Raw genomic sequence first — 22,711 nt, forward strand, 5'->3', positions numbered from 1 at the left:
CCAGTTTACCTAAATCTAAGAAGAATGTATCTGAGATTTCCACTGTGGTGCAATTCAGCTGTGAGGTCTAAGCTTTATGCAATAGAATCAATAATGGGAACCTGTTACAGTTGGTAGCAAAATTCTGGCAGTCTGGCTCAGAAGGCAACAGTTATTAAACCTGGTGACGTAAAATGAGTCTTGACATTGCTTCTTGCTCAGGGTTAATAATCTTATTAAGCACTGAAGGTAATCAATTCAGATTATTGAATTGCGTCTAGACGAAATATGAACTCATTATTCCAGAATTTAATGTAGCTAACCTACCACCTATGCAATAATGAACAATAACTGTAAACTGCATGGATTGATGACCATAGAGTTGTCTCTTAGCAGTGAATCCCTAGTGTAAAACAGTACTGTATCGTTATTTCTGCCAGACCTGTATGTTTTTGTGCTCTATTTTATTACCTTGTGCTCTTATTGGAATAAAGTAGGATGGAGTATATGTATTTGTCTATGATGATACCTGTTTTTATGGTTTATAATTATTGTGTTTTTATTTGTGTGTTTACCTGTGACTGATTGTCAAAATGAGAATTATCTTGACTTGACTTCTACGTTTATAATCTGCTGCACTAGCTAATTATTTAGAGACATGCTAACAATGTCAAAGATATATAAGTGCACATTGATAAAGTTACTTCAAAAAGTTGCCTGACGAGTGTTAAGGCATCATTTTATTCAATGTGCACATTTGTGTGGGTTATTTCATGTAGACTGGGAGTTGACCTTAAGTGTCTAAATTTGCCTGGTTCCATTTAGCCGTCTATTGTGTTAATGGGGGAAGATGGAATCCCACCCTAATGTGGTCATAAAATCTTCTACTACTGTATTGAGACCAATGTACTGAAAAGTGCATTAATGGTCGTGGGCTTTGGAGTGGGGGGTAACACAGTCTGGGATTTCATAAGGGGGCGCATGCTCTTCTTGTCTGTGTTCACCCTGCAGTCCAGCCATTAAAGATTTGATAAACCAATCTCATCTGAAATCGAGTCCTGTGTCTGTTTTCCATGACACATTTGAGACTCCAACCACCTGGCCATCATGTGTGTACTGTATAGTCCCACCTCTCTACATCAAGCCTAAGCAGGTCTAGCACTACAATATATTTTAGCTGTGAACGTGTAGTTCTCATCTTGTTTTTCCAAATAAATGAGAGATAATTCATAAAAACTTTACGTTGTCTTCACTAATGCATCAAATTAAGTGTTTTCAGTAGTCATTGGCATCCTCTCTTCCACCTACAGCCGATCAAGTGCTCTAAATGGTTGTATCTAGGGGAAAATATAGAAATGTGTCCAAATGTCGCTCATACAATTATTTGCAAAATGTGTATTGATTTTCCTTGAGATATCACGTTTTTTTTAAATAAGATTATGATTGATTAATACGTTGTGTTTTTTTACAAATATGTTGAGTCTGTAAGAATATGGATAAACCATTTGGTCTATCTAAAAAATCACTCTGACCATTATTTTAGTGATGTTTATGTAATAGGAGCTTGGGAGATCGGGGCATTAGCCAGTCACCCCGGGTTGAAGTATTGTACTTTCTTTTCTATATCATTGTTGCGCGTGCTGATGGCATGCACCAATGTTACTTGTACAACTCCCAAATGGTGCACACATTCGCTAGTCCTCCTCACACGGACAAACAATGATCTCCCCGTGAGGTGGCCATATTATAATAAGCAACACCTACATCGTGTCAATGTGAAAAGCCACTGCTTAGAGAATAGGGGTTTAGTCTTTCTCTTTCAAGTAGTTTTAGGTGGTGAAGGACAACAGTGGAGTACCTGAGAGTAGCGAAAGTCTGGGAGCAGAATACACTACAGCCATGAACTGCTTTACTCTGTTTTGTGATGATGCAAAGGCGTGGGGCCAGGGCAGCTCCTAGGTACTATCTGTTTAGGTGTTTAGTGATTTTGATGGTGCCATTAATTGTGATGGGCCCTTTTTTTTATTTTTTACAGGTCTGACCATCAGCACTCATGGTTACAGACATTACAAGTATGGCGGTAAGGCAACAATAGCGCCTATGTTGCTACCGGCACCATTGCTAGTGTACCGCCATACTAGGAGTTCTGCTCGCGGGTGCCCTGGTCTGACCTGGTGGCCGTACCGGCACCCGCGAGAAGAACATGATGGTAGAACCTGATGGTAGCACTGGTACCGTTATTGATGGTACCGGTGCTACCACCCTCCCCATTCCCATTGAGCCCTATGGGGCTCGAATGGGGATGTACAGGGCCCGGCACCCGCGAAAGGGCAATTACCGGGTCCGGCTGGGCCGGAATTCCGGAATAGCCCGGTAATTGCCCATTCGTGGGTGCCGGACCCAGATGCGAGTTCGGAGGTAGCCTTGCCGGTAAAACCGGTAAGGCTACCTCCAACCTCGTAATGAGGCCCATACAGAGATATAGCACACCAAATTGTATTGGTTTGTACATGAATTTCCAATTAAATGAACTTACATTCAATTGACACTCCTTTACAGTAGTTTCAGTTTCTGGAATGTTGTTTACTGTAGCAGTACTGTCTGGTGGAAGCATGAAAGACTGTAGGCATGTGGGTTGAAGTGAGGGTGAACAAGAAGAGCTTTGCCAACCTAGGGTGGGAAGAGGTTCTGACGATGCGAATTGGCACATGGAAGGACCTAGGATTCTATATTTACATCCTCAGGAACTTATTTATCATATTATTCCAGTCCTGGGTGTAATTGCGGCTCTTAGATTAGGATGCAGGGACTCTGTGTTGTCCGACTCATCAAAGTAAAAATTTTTAACCATCAATGGTACTGTTTGGAACTCATCAGAGGTTTAAACAGAATGGTTACAATCACACCCAAATAATGGTTTCAGATGGTAAGAGCGACCTACACATCCTCCTTAGAAACTATTATGGGCTAACGGTGAGTTCATGGGCAGGTTGGACCTATTGATGAATGTCTATAATTCAGCTTGGAATTTCAGTCAGGCTGTGAGCACCCAAAACTTCAGATCTTCAAGACAAGGCAGAAAACATATGGAACATCAGAGAATTAAAATGCTTCATGCATTTGGGGGTGTCCTACGCTTCGCCCTGGCTTTTGAATCTCAACCTGTAGGTGTGATGTTGAGTGTCTCCTGGGCCAAGGCAAAGCATTTGCTAAATATGGCTTGAGTCTACGGGCCATAGCGGATATGGCCCCGCCTCCCTCCCTTCAAACAGAAGAAAACCGATTCCTGAAATCATTGCTTGGTCTACAGAGTCCGGCACAACTTTTGCTGCCCAAACAAACTGGGCATGAAACACTTAGCTGATGATCTAAGTTTGGAACCAGTAAAACTTTGGTTTAGTGCTTGGACAAATGAAAAGGCGACCCTCACCCAGTTGCTACTGTCTCGTCTTTTTTCCTTAGAGGCCAATTGCTTATTGGTACCTTGGCTTTCATATATTAATACACATTTAGCCTCTGTGAACTAAAGTACTTTTTTAATGATTTATCAGTTAACTTTGTAATCTATGACATGGCAGTGGTCCTGAATCTGGTCTTCTTTTTAGAGCTGGAAGGTGAATGCAAGGTAGTAGTGAAACACTCTAATCAGTACCCATGCAGTTTTGCCCACTGTTAGAATTTCTGACTACTTGCTCTGGTCAACTTTTCTGTCGGAATGTAGCTTAATAACAAGGGCCAGATTTAATTCACTTGGGGTGGTAACTGGAAAATGCCAATCAACCACTGTTGGCCGAAGTAACACTGAGTTGTATTCTTTGCAATACCCCCTTGGAAGACACAGTGCACTTTCCCTTTTTTGCCCTACTGTCAAGTACTCACCCAGTCGCCCGATGTAGTGACTAGCCAGATCCCTCAGACTGGGTAATAGAAGATAGACCCGGGCTGTCCTGGCTGGGGTCTCTTCCTCACTCGGAAATGAGGGAGATCTTCCTTTAGATACACCCCTTTGCTGTTTTGAAATTAACAGGACAAAGGGACAAATCAAATGAAAGAGCAGGAGAACCACACCGCTGTAACCCAGGCTGAAAGGAAAATTGTCGAGGATTAGAATTGAATGTACAATACAGCACAAATATGATCACTATAGTGGAACGATTAGCATGCACGAGATTTGCTCCAATATGGCTTTAAACCTGGACAAGATTCTTCACCCGTTGGATACTGCTTGATAAGGCGTTCTAAACTGGTTACACCTTATAAAAGGAAAGTAGAGAACAGAAGAGAAATAAACAGTACCTAAAAGTTTCCCGTCAAAGTAATAACTAATAATCCACGGCTTGCAAGGGTTTACCAAGTTCATGTAGGTTGTGAACAGTCCAAAAGGAAATCCAGCTAACAAACGTGAGGGAAGGAAGGTTAGTATGGGAACTTCCCTGAACGGAACGAGGGACGCTCTAGTTCCGTGTTGGTGCACTGGTGAGTTACTGCAAGGCGTCCTGTTAACACGCACAGAATCGATACAAATACGGATGGAACTTCCTGGTTGACATTAGATGCAGTTGAAATTGAGCGAGGTGGGGCTCGAAGGTTAGGAAAGCGTAGCAGTATGTTACGCATAGTAGGAACAGTAGTTTTTTCATGCGCAAAATCTTGGAGTCTCCTGTGTTAAGTAGAACACGTAGAGGGAAATGACCGGAGAGCGGTCGGGTACGCGCTGAGTCAGTTTCTGTGCAGACTTGACAGATGTCCGCGAGGCAGGCAATCCAGTTGGCAGGCAGTGGTCTAGTAACGTGCGGGCAGTAAGACAAAGCAGAATCGGCAGGCGTAGAGAAGTTGAGGAAACCGTGGTCAGAATTTGATGAAACAGACAAGCAAATAGCAGTACTTGAGTTTAATCAGAAGCAGTGTTTTTGAAAAGGAGGAGGGCTTTATACAATTCATTGCCTGTGACCGACGGCAGCAAGACACCTGATATGATCACATGACCATAGCACACGCTGCGCTCCTTGGAACGTAACGTGAGAGAAGGATGTTTACACTGAGCGTTTCCATGGCAATAACAAACGCCAATAGAACAGCGAGGCAGCATAACGATGTGGATGTAAAACCTGCTTTTTCTTCCTCTGCCGTGGATGTAAGGTGAGAGTTGGCTCACGGCCCTTAATGGCCGTGACACCTGCTTATGATCACATAAGGGCATCTACCAAGACTTTTATTGTGTGTTTTGCATTTTAGACATTGTAGACCTGCTTTATATTTTTTGTTTTTAGCTCAAACGCCGGCTAATGAAATCAATTTTGGGTAACTGGAGTTATATGCACTTTTATGGATAATTTAATCCACAATAAAGTTTTGGACTGGCTGACACCCTCCTTAGTAATAGCTCTCAGTGGCTAATCAGTCAATAAGGCACCTGTGCTCTTTGTGGCAGGAATAGGGACATGTTCTGCCATGAAGAGCCACTGGGGTAAGGGAGGAGCAAGGAGAAATCTGTGTTTACTGGTGTTCCTAGGACCACTGGGACAAACTTCAGAGTTGTGAGGTAAACTGTCATGTGAGATGTTGTCAGGGAGAGAGGTGTTATTGTGCATGTTGAATTGGTGTCAGCAGGTTCAATAGTCATGCTGGGTAAGCAGGGTGGTGAAGGGAGGAGTCGGTGTGCTCTGAGTTTGCTGTTGGGATGACAGTGAAAGGTGTGGAGAAGAAGACCGTCTCTAGAATGCTAACAGTGACATTTGAGATTGCTGGAGGGCTGGGAAGAAAGGCAATTGAGGCTGGGATACCCTCCTTCAATTCACCACCAATAACCCATTAATATCACAAGAGATTATCCCTGCCAGTGTCCTCTCATGTTTCACCCTGCTGCTTGATCTGGCCAGCCAGCTTCCCATGCCATTTCTACAGTGTTTTTTAAAAGATGAATATGGTTACTTACAAGGTGCAATTGCCACTTCTCGTTACATAGTTAATTTACATCTTATGCATTCAGGAGCGTTCAGGGGTGAGGGCGGCTTTGCAGGTAGTAGGCCCTTTTGCTGGCACCCAAAAGTTCCTCTTCTACTTTGGAAACACTCTCCCACTCAATTTCCACAACCTGCTGCACTGTCCACACTAGATGTTCCCTTGAAAGAAATGAAGATGCCCTTGAAGGAGCATGCAGAAAGCTGTGGAGTAGCTGTAGATCTTAGATTCCCACATGTGCAAGTACACTGGCATGGAGTACGTGGAATGAGGTGGTTGGACTTGCTACCTCTCTGTGCTACTTTGGAGACAGAGCAACATCCAGACATAATTGTAACAGTTTAGGACATGTGACTGGAATTTCTTTGCAATTTGCTATGAAAGAAGGACTTGGGAAGGTTATGGACATGTTTCCTAATTCTCAAGTGATATTTTCACGGATTGCGCATGGACACATGTGGCTTCGTTCTTCTTCATTTGGTCCACAAATGGAAAAAGCAAGGCGCAATGTTAATAAGGCTGTTTGTGCCTTTCTAAGAGATTTTGGCATATCCTCTTTTCACAATGGAAATATTATGTTTCGTAGTACATACATTTTTCGCAGAGATGGAGTCCATCTTACTTATGCTGGCAATCAGATTTTTCTGAGAAATGTACAAAATGCATTGCAACCTTTTTTGGAATTACAACAAATATTTTGAAGTAGGTGTTAAGCATTTATAATTTTTGACTTGCAAACACCACCCAAAGGCTCTTTTCAGAGCCACCACTTCTTCCCAGAGAAAATTGCAATGTTTGTGATGGGGTAGCAACCCAATTTTTTAAATGTTCGCGAACTGTCCGCAGACTTCTAAAAAACACAAAGGGCCCTGCTTCATTTATTTTCACTTCTATTTTTTAACTGTGAAAGGCGGCTCTGAAAAGAGCCTTATTTATTTTTTGATTTTTGATATTTTGTATTTTTTTGTTTTTTTATACACGACACACTAGGAGATGAGGGGAAAGGAAGGGATAAGAAAGGGCGAGCTGAGAGAGGAAGATGTAGAGTGGGTTTTATTTGGGTAATGAGCAGATCTTCTCGTGCTCTGAGACGATTGTCTCAAAAGCACTACAAAGTCGCTCCCCCCTGCAGAGTACTGTGTCAAGTACATACATACAACTGGTAAGGGTCATGAGCATTCTGTAAGGGTCATCAGCATTCTGTATGGCCTGTGAGGCAGCTTGAGGAAGACGCTGTCCCACATAGGTGGTCCTTGTGGTGACAGGATCAGAAACAGAGGATGAAGTAGAGGAAATCAACCTGCTACGTTCTTCGCAAGGTACAACCCTGCGAATAGCCCCAGCGTGAAATGACCTCAGGTGTCGCTTCATAGTAGTGGTCCCAAAGCTGTACTCACCGTGCTTCCCACGACTGAGTATCATTTTGCACTCATTGCAGGTAACACGGTTCGCACGAGCCTTAGGAACATTACCATGAATGGTAAATAACTGCCACACCCAAGACTCACGCCTAGTGCGGGTAGTAGGGTTTTCCTCTACCTCATTCTCATCATCCTCTTCTTCCTCCTCTGCATCCTCACTCCTGTTCTCCTCTTCAGGCCCTTGGGGAGGTAGTGGTGGTGGAGGGCGTGGGGGTGGCGCTGAAGCAGGTGCAGCACCAGGTGGCAGTTCAGCAGCTAGGGATGCCATCAAAGATGCGATGGAAATCTGCAGTTGGCAGCAGAAATCGCTGTGTTTCGAAGAATAGCCAGAAACACAATGAGAATAAGCTATAGGGCGTGGTCTTTTATAGGGGTGCTTTTGCACGCTCCCCGGACATGCACGCTGTCCGCGGACAGATCGAACACAAAAAAAAGTTTCAAAAGTTTCAAAAGGTATGTAGAAACTCAGGATTACTATGTGGGACTTGTGCCATGGTGAGATTTTATTGAAAAATATTATGGATTAATTGAAAATGTACTTTTAATTTGTTCGGGGACCCGAACAGTGTCCGCATTCAGAACACGCGATCAGCGTGGGCGCGGTCATATGATCCGTTCGCGAACAAGTCCGCGAAGGAAGCGCATGTCCGCAGGACACCAAATGCACGGAGATTGGCTAGCGCATGCGCGTTGATGTTCTACGGACACTGTTCGGGTCCTGAACTAATTAAAATTGCGTCACACGTGAAACGAACATTTCAGGACACTGCGTGTGTTCTTAGAACAGTTTAAATTTGCTAGCGTACAGTAAGGATAGATATACTGTTCTTCAGGACACGTTCAATTTAATTTATGTACGAACATTTCAGGACACCAATTGTGTTCTTAGAACATTTTCAAGTTGCTAGCGAACAGTACGGACAGGTATAGTGTTCTTTAAGACACCTCCATTTTCGTTTAATTACGAACAATTCAGGACACTGCGTGTGTTCTTAGAACAGTTTGAACTTCCTAGCGAACACTACGGACAGATATAGTGTTCTTTAGGACACTTTAATTTATTTTTTTTTACGAACATTTCAGGACGCCGCGTGTGTTCTTAGAATAGTTTCGTCTTGCTAGCGAACAGTATGAACAGGTATAGTGTTCTTCAGGACACCTCCATTTTTGTTTATTTACAAACATTTTAGAACACCTGCACTGTCCGTGGACACCTACATTGTTTTTTTTAAAAAAAAAAACGAAACTATTTACAAACCAATATAAAAATTAAACTTTATTTAACATATATTAATAATTTATGAATGAGAAGGTGAGGCAGAAACAGAAACAAAAACAGGAGAATTAGGGGTTTCATCATGATTGTTATTAGGTGAAGAAGGGATGGAAGTCTCATCAAAACGTTTTGGGTTATGGAGAGGGTTTGGGGATAATTGACTGGGATATGGTGAGGGGGGACAAGTACATGTGGGGCAATGGCATGACGTTTTTGTTTTAAAATGATCTTCAACAAAAGTTTTCAAATTATTAAAATTGGTCAACAATAAATCAATTTTTTCTTTTATGTTGTCAAGCGTGTTTTCCATAACAGCTTCATCAGAGGTAGTTTCTATTTTGTTATGCTCTGTACAAAAAAAAATATATATGTTAAATATATACAAAATAATAATATTTCAATGGTTTATATTATAAAGTGTTTACCATTAGTTTCACTATCTTGTGACATTTCTTCATGTGGGAAATGTTCCTCTAGCCATTCCAGAGTACTAGACATTTCTGTGAGAGAAAAAAAAAAGATAATATATTTTTTTATCCAATACAGAAAGTTTATAAATATATGAATAAAATTAAGTACACTTACTATTTCAGGTAAGATATGTCCTATGTACTCAGTGGGTCTGCTCTTGTTCTCAGTTATGTTGTGTTTGTGAGGTAATTATGTTGGAAGCCAATTTATTTTCTTGTGGTATATTCCATTTTAGAACATAGTGCATTTAAATGAATGGTTAGTGTGTTGTGTATATGGGTTACATTTATTATGTATTAGTACATGTAATGTGTTTGTGTGCTTTTTTTGAATTTGTTAAATGTTCCTATGTTATGATATAACAATCAAACATACCCCCCAGAGTTTTTTAGGTAGTGGTACTGTTCTTCAAACATGTCCGCGAACATTAAATGAGTTCGAGGACATCAAGTACAGTAGAAGAGATTCAGTCAGTTCCATATGATATGTATATAAAGTGAAAGTCATTATTGTTAAGTTGCACTACTAAAAACCTACGAAATTCAATGAAAAAACTTTGTTAAAGGGATGTTATGGTTAAGTTGCGCTACTAAGAACCTATGAAAATCAGTGAAAAAACTTTGTTAAAGGGACGTTATGGTTAAGTTGCGCTACTAAAAACCTATGAAATTCAAGGAAAAAACTTTGTTAAAGGGACGTTATGGTTAAGTTGCGCTACTAAAAACTTATGAAATTCAGTGAAAAAACTTTGTTAAAGGGACGTTATGGTTAAGTTGCGCTACTAAAAACCTATGAAATTCAGTGAAAAAACTTTGTCAAAGGGACGTTATGGTTCCAAGTAAAACCGAAAACCCTTGAAATTCGCCAGTTATGGTAAGCTAAGCAACCATAACTCGCGCCACCACCGTGCACTGCTAAGACTAACACCCAGGACATCAAAGATGACATCACAAATGTCATTGATGACATCACATGTCTGGCTCGCTCTTTTTTCTTTTGCTGACATGTCTAGGCCACATGGTTTTCTTCAGCAACAGTCAGAAACTAAAAATGTTATTTTATTTGTAGACGTATCCTTCAAGTAGGTTCTTACAGTAATTGTGAGTACATGGTTGCTTAGCTTACCATAACTGGCGAATTTCAAGGGTTTTTCGGTTTTACTTGGAACCATAACGTCCCTTTGACAAAGTTTTTTCACTGAATTTCATAGGTTTTTAGTAGCGCAACTTAACCATAACGGCCCTTTAACAAAGTTTTTTCACTGAATATATATAGATATACTTGTTGGTTTGGACTAAATTGGAAGTAATGGACACAGTGTAATTGAGTTTTTGCTTAATATGACTAGTTAGATAGTAATGACATAATATAATGTTTTTCATACAACAGCAATAAATAGGACAATTGAACAGAAGTACTGAACATAACTTATATTAGGTGAGAATTCAGGATAATAGACCATTTGGAATCATAAATTTAGAACATAATTCATCATATACATATTCTTACTAGGACTTTAATACTAATCACTTAGTAATTAATTAATTAATGACGTTAATGAGGACTGAAACCTATTTTTAAAGGGATTTACATCAAGTTTAATGGTGTCCTACGTTGTAATTCAAAGTTTGTTCAAATCGACATTTCAGATGCATAGCCTCTCGCATTGTTCATGTATTGTCAATGAAGAAATTTGCTATTGGGGCAAAGTCCTTTGAGGTCCACAGAATGAAATGCATGAAACACTATATTATGGGTAGAATGTGTACATTTATGTAATAATACAAGACTGTAGAAACATTCAGGAAACTGTTTCACTGTAATATATTTGTGTACTTTGCATTTGCTTTTCATGTTTATATTATGTTCTTTATCAGAGAATTTTTAGTTTTTTTATTTATTCCTGTTTGTGTTTGTATCCTCCTTGACTCTCTACCAACCCCAATGATGTAATTGTGGTATGTATGAATTATTATTTTCACTATGGTGCGTGAAATAGACTTGGGATTCATGGCAATTGTCAGCCTTTACAAGAACCGCTGGTCGAAACACGTGTTGGCTGTGACAATTTGTGCACATTGTTTAGGTTTTGAAGACTTTAACACTCAAGGACTCATTGTATTATCAGTTTGTGACAATTAAACATCAAATGAATCCATGTGGACTCCAACTATAACTTTGAAGAGAGTACAATAGGACAAGCACAGTTGAATATGGTACAAGTTTATTGACTTTTGTTTATACGTTTTATGTTGTTTCATATGGAATTGCCTCCAAGATGTAGGGGTAAATATTAATTACAACCTATACAAACTACCCCTCCAATCCCATATACTGCAGGGATACATTACTTGACAAAGTGAAGGCGTATCAGTCATCTGTAAAAATTGGCCTAGCACAATGCTTTACCAAGATACTAGTTCTTCTGTTGGACGTTTTTATTTTACTTTTCTGCAGTGTTCTATGAAAATACACTGTGAGGAGCCAGGAATTAGACGCAGACAAGAGGACTCATAGTGATTGTCATAAACATTTATTAAACAACAAAGGGGTTGAAAAATGCCTCATTAACCCTAATCTAAGAGGTATCTCCCTACCTCAACCAAAACTAAGGGTCTGTCAAATGTCAAGATGTCCAAAGCAATAATATCCTGTTTCCGAAATCCTATCTTAGCCCTTGCATTCTAAAACTAACTCTAAGGCGTGAAGGGTATTGTCTTTGCCTTAGAAAGTGCACAAATGTTCAAGTTCAACAAAAGGTATAACTCCAACAGAAGTTCCAAATGGATAAAGTTTACACACAACTGAAAATGTTTTTTGTGTAAATATCCTCTTGCTCCCTTTAAGTACTCCCTCCGCCCCCCCACAATTCCCTTGTTCAAGGAGCTTAACTTGCACAGTATTAGGTTTATTGCTCACATACATGAGACTCCTAATGTACTGGGTGAGAATCTGGCGCTCCCCAGGGTTAAGGAACTATAGACATACCCTCAAAGCAATATTAGCCCATGGAGGGAGAAGTAATCTAACATGGTGCCAACATGTGAAAAAGTTATGCCTTAGCATCAACCACAGGGAGTTCTGGGACGCACCTGCCCGATTGAACACTGCATCCAAAAATATTATTAAAAAGCAATATTTGACTTGGAGGATGCAAAGGAACGGACTAGGATACAGGCTTCTAGTTTATTGAGCACATATTGGCAGAGAAAACAGAAGGTGGTCATGAACGTTATCTGGATTCTGTGATACTCAGATTTGTGAGATCTCTGTCTATTAAGTTTAGGATTGGGATACTCCAGCTGGCCCAGAGGCAACACATATGGGTCCCACCAGCAACCGATAAATGCTACTTCTGTCCTGGCATAGTGGAGGATGAAATGCACTTCATGCTAATTTGTCCAGTTTACCTAAATCTAAGAAGAATGTATCTGAGATTTCCACTGTGGTGCAATTCAGCTGTGAGGTCTAAGCTTTATGCAATAGAATCAATAATGGGAACCTGTTACAGTTGGTAGCAAAATTCTGGCAGTCTGGCTCAGAAGGCAACAGTTATTAAACCTGGTGACGTAAAATGAGTCTTGACATTGCTTCTTGCTCAGGGTTAATAATCTTATTAAGCACTGAAGGTAATCAATTCAGATTATTGAATTGCGTCTAGACGAAATATGAACTCATTATTCCAGAATTTAATGTAGCTAACCTACCACCTATGCAATAATGAACAATAACTGTAAACTGCATGGATTGATGACCATAGAGTTGTCTCTTAGCAGTGAATCCCTAGTGTAAAACAGTACTGTATCGTTATTTCTGCCAGACCTGTATGTTTTTGTGCTCTATTTTATTACCTTGTGCTCTTATTGGAATAAAGTAGGATGGAGTATATGTATTTGTCTATGATGATACCTGTTTTTATGGTTTATAATTATTGTGTTTTTATTTGTGTGTTTACCTGTGACTGATTGTCAAAATGAGAATTATCTTGACTTGACTTCTACGTTTATAATCTGCTGCACTAGCTAATTATTTAGAGACATGCTAACAATGTCAAAGATATATAAGTGCACATTGATAAAGTTACTTCAAAAAGTTGCCTGACGAGTGTTAAGGCATCATTTTATTCAATGTGCACATTTGTGTGGGTTATTTCATGTAGACTGGGAGTTGACCTTAAGTGTCTAAATTTGCCTGGTTCCATTTAGCCGTCTATTGTGTTAATGGGGGAAGATGGAATCCCACCCTAATGTGGTCATAAAATCTTCTACTACTGTATTGAGACCAATGTACTGAAAAGTGCATTAATGGTCGTGGGCTTTGGAGTGGGGGGTAACACAGTCTGGGATTTCATAAGGGGGCGCATGCTCTTCTTGTCTGTGTTCACCCTGCAGTCCAGCCATTAAAGATTTGATAAACCAATCTCATCTGAAATCGAGTCCTGTGTCTGTTTTCCATGACACATTTGAGACTCCAACCACCTGGCCATCATGTGTGTACTGTATAGTCCCACCTCTCTACATCAAGCCTAAGCAGGTCTAGCACTACAATATATTTTAGCTGTGAACGTGTAGTTCTCATCTTGTTTTTCCAAATAAATGAGAGATAATTCATAAAAACTTTACGTTGTCTTCACTAATGCATCAAATTAAGTGTTTTCAGTAGTCATTGGCATCCTCTCTTCCACCTACAGCCGATCAAGTGCTCTAAATGGTTGTATCTAGGGGAAAATATAGAAATGTGTCCAAATGTCGCTCATACAATTATTTGCAAAATGTGTATTGATTTTCCTTGAGATATCACGTTTTTTTTAAATAAGATTATGATTGATTAATACGTTGTGTTTTTTTACAAATATGTTGAGTCTGTAAGAATATGGATAAACCATTTGGTCTATCTAAAAAATCACTCTGACCATTATTTTAGTGATGTTTATGTAATAGGAGCTTGGGAGATCGGGGCATTAGCCAGTCACCCCGGGTTGAAGTATTGTACTTTCTTTTCTATATCATTGTTGCGCGTGCTGATGGCATGCACCAATGTTACTTGTACAACTCCCAAATGGTGCACACATTCGCTAGTCCTCCTCACACGGACAAACAATGATCTCCCCGTGAGGTGGCCATATTATAATAAGCAACACCTACATCGTGTCAATGTGAAAAGCCACTGCTTAGAGAATAGGGGTTTAGTCTTTCTCTTTCAAGTAGTTTTAGGTGGTGAAGGACAACAGTGGAGTACCTGAGAGTAGCGAAAGTCTGGGAGCAGAATACACTACAGCCATGAACTGCTTTACTCTGTTTTGTGATGATGCAAAGGCGTGGGGCCAGGGCAGCTCCTAGGTACTATCTGTTTAGGTGTTTAGTGATTTTGATGGTGCCATTAATTGTGATGGGCCCTTTTTTTTATTTTTTACAGGTCTGACCATCAGCACTCATGGTTACAGACATTACAAGTATGGCGGTAAGGCAACAATAGCGCCTATGTTGCTACCGGCACCATTGCTAGTGTACCGCCATACTAGGAGTTCTGCTCGCGGGTGCCCTGGTCTGACCTGGTGGCCGTACCGGCACCCGCGAGAAGAACATGATGGTAGAACCTGATGGTAGCACTGGTACCGTTATTGATGGTACCGGTGCTACCACCCTCCCCATTCCCATTGAGCCCTATGGGGCTCGAATGGGGATGTACAGGGCCCGGCACCCGCGAAAGGGCAATTACCGGGTCCGGCTGGGCCGGAATTCCGGAATAGCCCGGTAATTGCCCATTCGTGGGTGCCGGACCCAGATGCGAGTTCGGAGGTAGCCTTGCCGGTAAAACCGGTAAGGCTACCTCCAACCTCGTAATGAGGCCCATACAGAGATATAGCACACCAAATTGTATTGGTTTGTACATGAATTTCCAATTAAATGAACTTACATTCAATTGACACTCCTTTACAGTAGTTTCAGTTTCTGGAATGTTGTTTACTGTAGCAGTACTGTCTGGTGGAAGCATGAAAGACTGTAGGCATGTGGGTTGAAGTGAGGGTGAACAAGAAGAGCTTTGCCAACCTAGGGTGGGAAGAGGTTCTGACGATGCGAATTGGCACATGGAAGGACCTAGGATTCTATATTTACATCCTCAGGAACTTATTTATCATATTATTCCAGTCCTGGGTGTAATTGCGGCTCTTAGATTAGGATGCAGGGACTCTGTGTTGTCCGACTCATCAAAGTAAAAATTTTTAACCATCAATGGTACTGTTTGGAACTCATCAGAGGTTTAAACAGAATGGTTACAATCACACCCAAATAATGGTTTCAGATGGTAAGAGCGACCTACACATCCTCCTTAGAAACTATTATGGGCTAACGGTGAGTTCATGGGCAGGTTGGACCTATTGATGAATGTCTATAATTCAGCTTGGAATTTCAGTCAGGCTGTGAGCACCCAAAACTTCAGATCTTCAAGACAAGGCAGAAAACATATGGAACATCAGAGAATTAAAATGCTTCATGCATTTGGGGGTGTCCTACGCTTCGCCCTGGCTTTTGAATCTCAACCTGTAGGTGTGATGTTGAGTGTCTCCTGGGCCAAGGCAAAGCATTTGCTAAATATGGCTTGAGTCTACGGGCCATAGCGGATATGGCCCCGCCTCCCTCCCTTCAAACAGAAGAAAACCGATTCCTGAAATCATTGCTTGGTCTACAGAGTCCGGCACCAACTTTTGCTGCCCAAACAAACTGGGCATGAAACACTTAGCTGATGATCTAAGTTTGGAACCAGTAAAACTTTGGTTTAGTGCTTGGACAAATGAAAAGGCGACCCTCACCCAGTTGCTACTGTCTCGTCTTTTTTCCTTATAGGCCAATTGCTTATTGGTACCTTGGCTTTCATATATTAATACACATTTAGCCTCTGTGAACTAAAGTACTTTTTTAATGATTTATCAGTTAACTTTGTAATCTATGACATGGCAGTGGTCCTGAATCTGGTCTTCTTTTTAGAGCTGGAAGGTGAATGCAAGGTAGTAGTGAAACACTCTAATCAGTACCCATGCAGTTTTGCCCACTGTTAGAATTTCTGACTACTTGCTCTGGTCAACTTTTCTGTCGGAATGTAGCTTAATAACAAGGGCCAGATTTAATTCACTTGGGGTGGTAACTGGAAAATGCCAATCAACCACTGTTGGCCGAAGTAACACTGAGTTGTATTCTTTGCAATACCCCCTTGGAAGACACAGTGCACTTTCCCTTTTTTGCCCTACTGTCAAGTACTCACCCAGTCGCCCGATGTAGTGACTAGCCAGATCCCTCAGACTGGGTAATAGAAGATAGACCCGGGCTGTCCTGGCTGGGGTCTCTTCCTCACTCGGAAATGAGGGAGATCTTCCTTTAGATACACCCCTTTGCTGTTTTGAAATTAACAGGACAAAGGGACAAATCAAATGAAAGAGCAGGAGAACCACACCGCTGTAACCCAGGCTGAAAGGAAAATTGTCGAGGATTAGAATTGAATGTACAATACAGCACAAATATGATCACTATAGTGGAACGATTAGCATGCACGAGATTTGCTCCAATATGGCTTTAAACCTGGACAAGATTCTTCACCCGTTGGATACTGCTTGATAAGGCGTTCTAAACTGGTTACACCTTATAAAAGGAAAGTAGAGAACAGAAGAGAAATAAACAGTACCTAAAAGTTTCCCGTCAAAGTAATAACTAATAATCCACGGCTTGCAAGGGTTTACCAAGTTCATGTAGGTTGTGAACAGTCCAAAAGGAAATCCAGCTAACAAACGTGAGGGAAGGAAGGTTAGTATGGGAACTTCCCTGAACGGAACGAGGGACGCTCTAGTTCCGTGTTGGTGCACTGGTGAGTTACTGCAAGGCGTCCTGTTAACACGCACAGAATCGATACAAATACGGATGGAACTTCCTGGTTGACATTAGATGCAGTTGAAATTGAGCGAGGTGGGGCTCGAAGGTTAGGAAAGCGTAGCAGTATGTTACGCATAGTAGGAACAGTAGTTTTTTCATGCGCAAAATCTTGGAGTCTCCTGTGTTAAGTAGAACACGTAGAGGGAAATGACCGGAGAGCGGTCGGGTACGCGCTGAGTCAGTTTCTGTGCAGACTTGACAGATGTCCGCGAGGCAGGCAATCCAGTTGGCAGGCAGTGGTCTAGTAACGTGCGGGCAGTAAGACAAAGCAGAATCGGCAGGCGTAGAGAAGTTGAGGAAACCGTGGTCAGAATTTGATGAAACAGACAAGCAAATAGCAGTACTTGAGTTTAATCAGAAGCAGTGTTTTTGAAAAGGAGGAGGGCTTTATACAATTCATTGCCTGTGACCGACGGCAGCAAGACACCTGATATGATCACATGACCATAGCACACGCTGCGCTCCTTGGAACGTAACGTGAGAGAAGGATGTTTACACTGAGCGTTTCCATGGCAATAACAAACGCCAATAGAACAGCGAGGCAGCATAACGATGTGGATGTAAAACCTGCTTTTTCTTCCTCTGCCGTGGATGTAAGGTGAGAGTTGGCTCACGGCCCTTAATGGCCGTGACACCTGCTTATGATCACATAAGGGCATCTACCAAGACTTTTATTGTGTGTTTTGCATTTTAGACATTGTAGACCTGCTTTATATTTTTTGTTTTTAGCTCAAACGCCGGCTAATGAAATCAATTTTGGGTAACTGGAGTTATATGCACTTTTATGGATAATTTAATCCACAATAAAGTTTTGGACTGGCTGACACCCTCCTTAGTAATAGCTCTCAGTGGCTAATCAGTCAATAAGGCACCTGTGCTCTTTGTGGCAGGAATAGGGACATGTTCTGCCATGAAGAGCCACTGGGGTAAGGGAGGAGCAAGGAGAAATCTGTGTTTACTGGTGTTCCTAGGACCACTGGGACAAACTTCAGAGTTGTGAGGTAAACTGTCATGTGAGATGTTGTCAGGGAGAGAGGTGTTATTGTGCATGTTGAATTGGTGTCAGCAGGTTCAATAGTCATGCTGGGTAAGCAGGGTGGTGAAGGGAGGAGTCGGTGTGCTCTGAGTTTGCTGTTGGGATGACAGTGAAAGGTGTGGAGAAGAAGACCGTCTCTAGAATGCTAACAGTGACATTTGAGATTGCTGGAGGGCTGGGAAGAAAGGCAATTGAGGCTGGGATACCCTCCTTCAATTCACCACCAATAACCCATTAATATCACAAGAGATTATCCCTGCCAGTGTCCTCTCATGTTTCACCCTGCTGCTTGATCTGGCCAGCCAGCTTCCCATGCCATTTCTACAGTGTTTTTTAAAAGATGAATATGGTTACTTACAAGGTGCAATTGCCACTTCTCGTTACATAGTTAATTTACATCTTATGCATTCAGGAGCGTTCAGGGGTGAGGGCGGCTTTGCAGGTAGTAGGCCCTTTTGCTGGCACCCAAAAGTTCCTCTTCTACTTTGGAAACACTCTCCCACTCAATTTCCACAACCTGCTGCACTGTCCACACTAGATGTTCCCTTGAAAGAAATGAAGATGCCCTATGAAGTATGGTTCTCGGTGGAAAAGCAAAATACAAATTATGTTAATATGTTTTTTTAAATATGTTGCGTTCAATGGCTCTGTTGTGTACTTTTGTTCGTAAATGTCCCTGGGTAAAGAACCCATACATACTGGAATCCTATATTATCCATACCGGTCATGCATACCCCTCCAGCTTAGGGCTGCCAACATTAGGGTATGCACAAATCTATTCATCACACCTTTGAAGCTGTGTGGAGGTTTTATTTGAGTTGGACACAGACATGTGTCCACTGTACTACTCCTGAGTCAGCCTGTAACTTCTGCAGGTTATCAGGTGCTGACCTTGATGGCTTGTACGCTATGCTAATGTCCATCAGGTAGAACAACAGCAATCCTCCGCCTCCACAGACTTTTTTCCCGCTGATTTGCCGATCCCTCCATTAACACCATCTGCCAAACAATTGTTTACCAAAGAACTAGATAAAACCTGTGTGCATCTGCGTACTTGGCATGTGTTGTTACAGGCTGCTCAAGTGGGAGCAAAAAGTGTCTGACACAATGATGTGGTTCTTCAAGCTTTTATTTACTTCAGAGCAAAATAATTCTCTGGTTGACTCTCCTCAAAGCAAATTGTGATCAAAAGAAAGAAACCCTTACTCATCTCCAGATTGGGGAGTCCTTGCAGGCTTCACAATCCTTGCCTTTCTATTCAGTTGTGGGTTTTTGGGGTTCTTGCATCCTCTTCCGATGACTCTAGGAGTACAGGTTGTCTGGCCCACAGTTCTTGGAAAGGGAGTTGTCTGGCTGTCTCCTCCATGAAGTTGGGGTATTGGAGTAGTCTCTCCTACAGTGGCACCTTTCTCCAGGGTGACTAGACTTGAGGTCTTTGTTATCTTCTGGTGAACTCCATGATCTAAGGTTCTGGTCCTGGGGATGCTTCCACCCTGACAGTCCCTGCCTTTATCTCCCTAATCCCTGTTGAGGCTGCACTGTCTTTTACCTCCTCCCACCTCTGACATATATCCTGGATTGACCTTGATCACTGGAACATTCATTCCCTTTCTTACCGGAAGGTGTGCCTGGCCTCCTCCCACCTCCTAAGGTATTGAAACTTTATTTTCCCTTTTGCTTTGTTTTTCCTACCCATGTGGTATTTGCTCTATTCTCCTCCAATCGCCTCTCATCCTTCACACTAGATTACACTTCTACCGCAATTTCCATAATCTCTCTCCCTACAGATGGCACCTCCTCCAATCTCAACAATGTTCTCCTTCTAGCCTCCAATTCTCTTCTCCAGATGGTACTCTGCCTCCCCCCAATCTCCTTACTGCTCTCTCCAACCTCAAGTCTCTCCCCCACCTCTCCTCCCAGTACACTTCTAGCTTTGGATTCTTCTCCAAACACCTTCCTCCATCTCCTTCTCAATAGCCCCATCCTGCCAGAGAGAACTGGCTGCTTTTTATCTGGTTGTCTCCCTCCCCTTGGGTGGTACTTCTGGACATGAATTGCACCTGGGTTGTGTGGGACAGGCTGGTCTGTGATTGGGCAATGCGCTTAGGATCATGTGGGCTTGTACTTGTATTTTATTAAATGTATATAGCATCTAAGCACTTTACAGAAGATGTGCACAGTGTAATCAAAATAAGCTGTTGTAAACAATGTCCATTATAAAGATGAGAGTAAATGAAAGTTTAACTGCAAACAAAAAGAGGTAAAGGAAGTAATAACGTGAATAGAAAGATGAAGAGAATTCCATAGTTTAGGGGCCAGGAGTGAGAAAGAGCAGAAGTGTGACTGGGCACAAGGGGGACGAGGCTGGTCAGTAAAAATTGTAACCAGTAATAGATTAATTCAGTGCTGGGGATCAAATAAGGCAGATAGAAGAATTGGAAATAGATTGAAATGTAGCAAGATGAGAAAAAGGCAGTCCAAGATGAATAGACGAGCAACAAGTCACATGAGAAAAGATAAAACTGGAGACAAGAGGTCTAGTGGCATTAAAAGTAAGGAAAGAAAGAAATGGCCGTTCCTAGCAATTGTAGAGATGTCAAAAGAAAATGATAAAGAGGAATCGAGAATAATGTCAAGATTGTGAGCTAACGTTGGATAAGGAAGATGATATGGAGGAAAGAAAATAGAATATGGTAGAATAGAGGGGTGCGAGAAGAGGGGAAGAACAAGATCTCAGTTTTTGCTGAATTTAAGCTGAGAAAATTGGCTGTCACCCAGAATTCGATGGCAGTAAGGCAGAGAGGTAGAAGGCAGAGAATCAGAAAAGGAAGAAAAAGTAAAGATAATTTGTGAGTTATCTGCATAGAAGTGGTAAAAGAAATTAAAACAAGAGATGGTAGCGGAAAGAGGAATGGTGTAAAGACTAAAATGACCAAATACAGAACCCTGAGGAACTCTGTAATGAACTGAATAGGAAATAGAAGAGTGACGTCCATTTAACAGAATAGGAACTGTAAGGAAGGCGTGGTATCAAAGTAAGACAGACACAAGTGATCACAGTTCAAAGGTGTTTATTAAACTGTAAAATGGGTGAGATAAAATCTTAATCTAAACCTAAATCTAAAATGGGAGCAAGCAACGACCATCAAATAATAATAATACCGTTCTGGTAGAGTCAAGTCATATAAAAAGAACCTATACAATACAAAACCTTTTGCCAACCCTTACTGCTATGCTACAAAATAGTGTGGGATAATGTTCACAAGAAAAGAAAGAAGTGTTCACAAAATGTTAACACAGGATGTTATGGCCGGGGTCTCCCTTCCCCAGGTTTTTTAGGACAGGACAAGGCGGGACTCCTGAGCACAGCACACTCCTGGGCTTCTCTGGCACGAGCTTACAGTTACTTTTCTCTATATCAGGTCCTTCTGTATCCAAGTCTCTTTTCATACAAAGGGCCTCATCACACAGAAGACGGTAAACCATGGTGCTATTAGCGCCATGGTTGCCGCCGGTACCATACCGGCACCACCATGGAGAAAAGGGGAATTACCATCCCATTCCAAGGTTGGCAGGGCGGTAATTCCTCCTTTCTCCATGGCCCTTCCCCATTCCCATTTTTGCCCCATAGGGGCAAATATGAGTGTTTATTGTAGTGATTAGATAGAAAAGCATCTCAGACAGAAAGCAAGGCTTTTTCCATTGGATGGAAGGGCGGAAACCAGATTGGAGTGGAGAAAGAAGAGAGCGAGAGTTAAAAAAAGGAAGACATCTCAGCATACACTAATTTTTCAATAATCTTAGAAATAAAAAGCAGAAGAAAGACCGGACGAAAATTTGATAGAACTGAAGAATCTAATGAAGATTTCTTTAGAATGGGTATAATGATTGCATGTTTGACAACCAAGGGGAAAACTGCAGAAGATAAAGAAGGATTGAAGAGAAGAGTAAGATCAGAGATACGAAGAGGAATGATTTGCAGGATGAGGCAAGAAGGAAGGGGATTAGAGGGTGCTGCAGTAGGATGGGCACAGGCAACGAAAATTGAGTTATCAGTAGCCATAAGTAAATCAAAAGTGGAAACGGTGGAAAGGAGGAGCAGCTGAGTCAAGTGCCCCGGGGGAGCCGGGCAGTGGGATTCACGAAGTGTAAAGTGGCGTGCCTAACCTTACATCAAGCCCTGGCACCATCTTGGATTTAAAAATTCCACTTGGCCTGTGTGAGATTTCTTTCACTCCCCTTCTAGTGCTGCTTCCAATGCCCGCTTCATCATGGGTCTTTATGCTTGCATAGCATGTAAATTAATCGTTAGAAAAATATTTTGGTAAGCATGTGAAGCTGTCTGGTATGATTGGAAGTCCGTCACAGGGAATTTGCAATTTTGTAACATCTGCAATGTTCATAGGAGAAGTAAGAATGGCTTTTGTTTGTTTTCTGTCTCTCTAGTACAATGTGAGTTAGTTTAATGTTCTCCATGCAAAACTTTATATCAGGGTTACAAGCATGTTTTCATCAATGGGAAGGCTTTATTTTCCTATGCTGGGTGTCTCTGTCTGGCTCGGGAGCTGGAATAGATCTTAAAGAGGGTCAACCTTATCGGACGGAGTATCTTTGGGGAACCTTAAATCCCCCTTTTACCTCTGGC

The 22,711-nt window shown here is 41.6% G+C and overlaps 1 protein-coding gene across 1 annotated transcript in view; it reads left to right on the forward strand.

Moving 5' to 3' along the window:
• Nucleotides 1-22,711, forward strand: part of GPLD1 (glycosylphosphatidylinositol specific phospholipase D1) — a 701,308-nt gene that overhangs the window by 440,541 nt on the left and 238,056 nt on the right. The gene's annotated exons all lie outside the window — the stretch shown is intronic.

This window comes from Ambystoma mexicanum, chromosome 5p (assembly GCF_040938575.1).
Source record: "Ambystoma mexicanum isolate Mex_15411 chromosome 5p, UKY_AmexF1_1, whole genome shotgun sequence".
NCBI lineage: Eukaryota > Metazoa > Chordata > Amphibia > Caudata > Ambystomatidae > Ambystoma > Ambystoma mexicanum.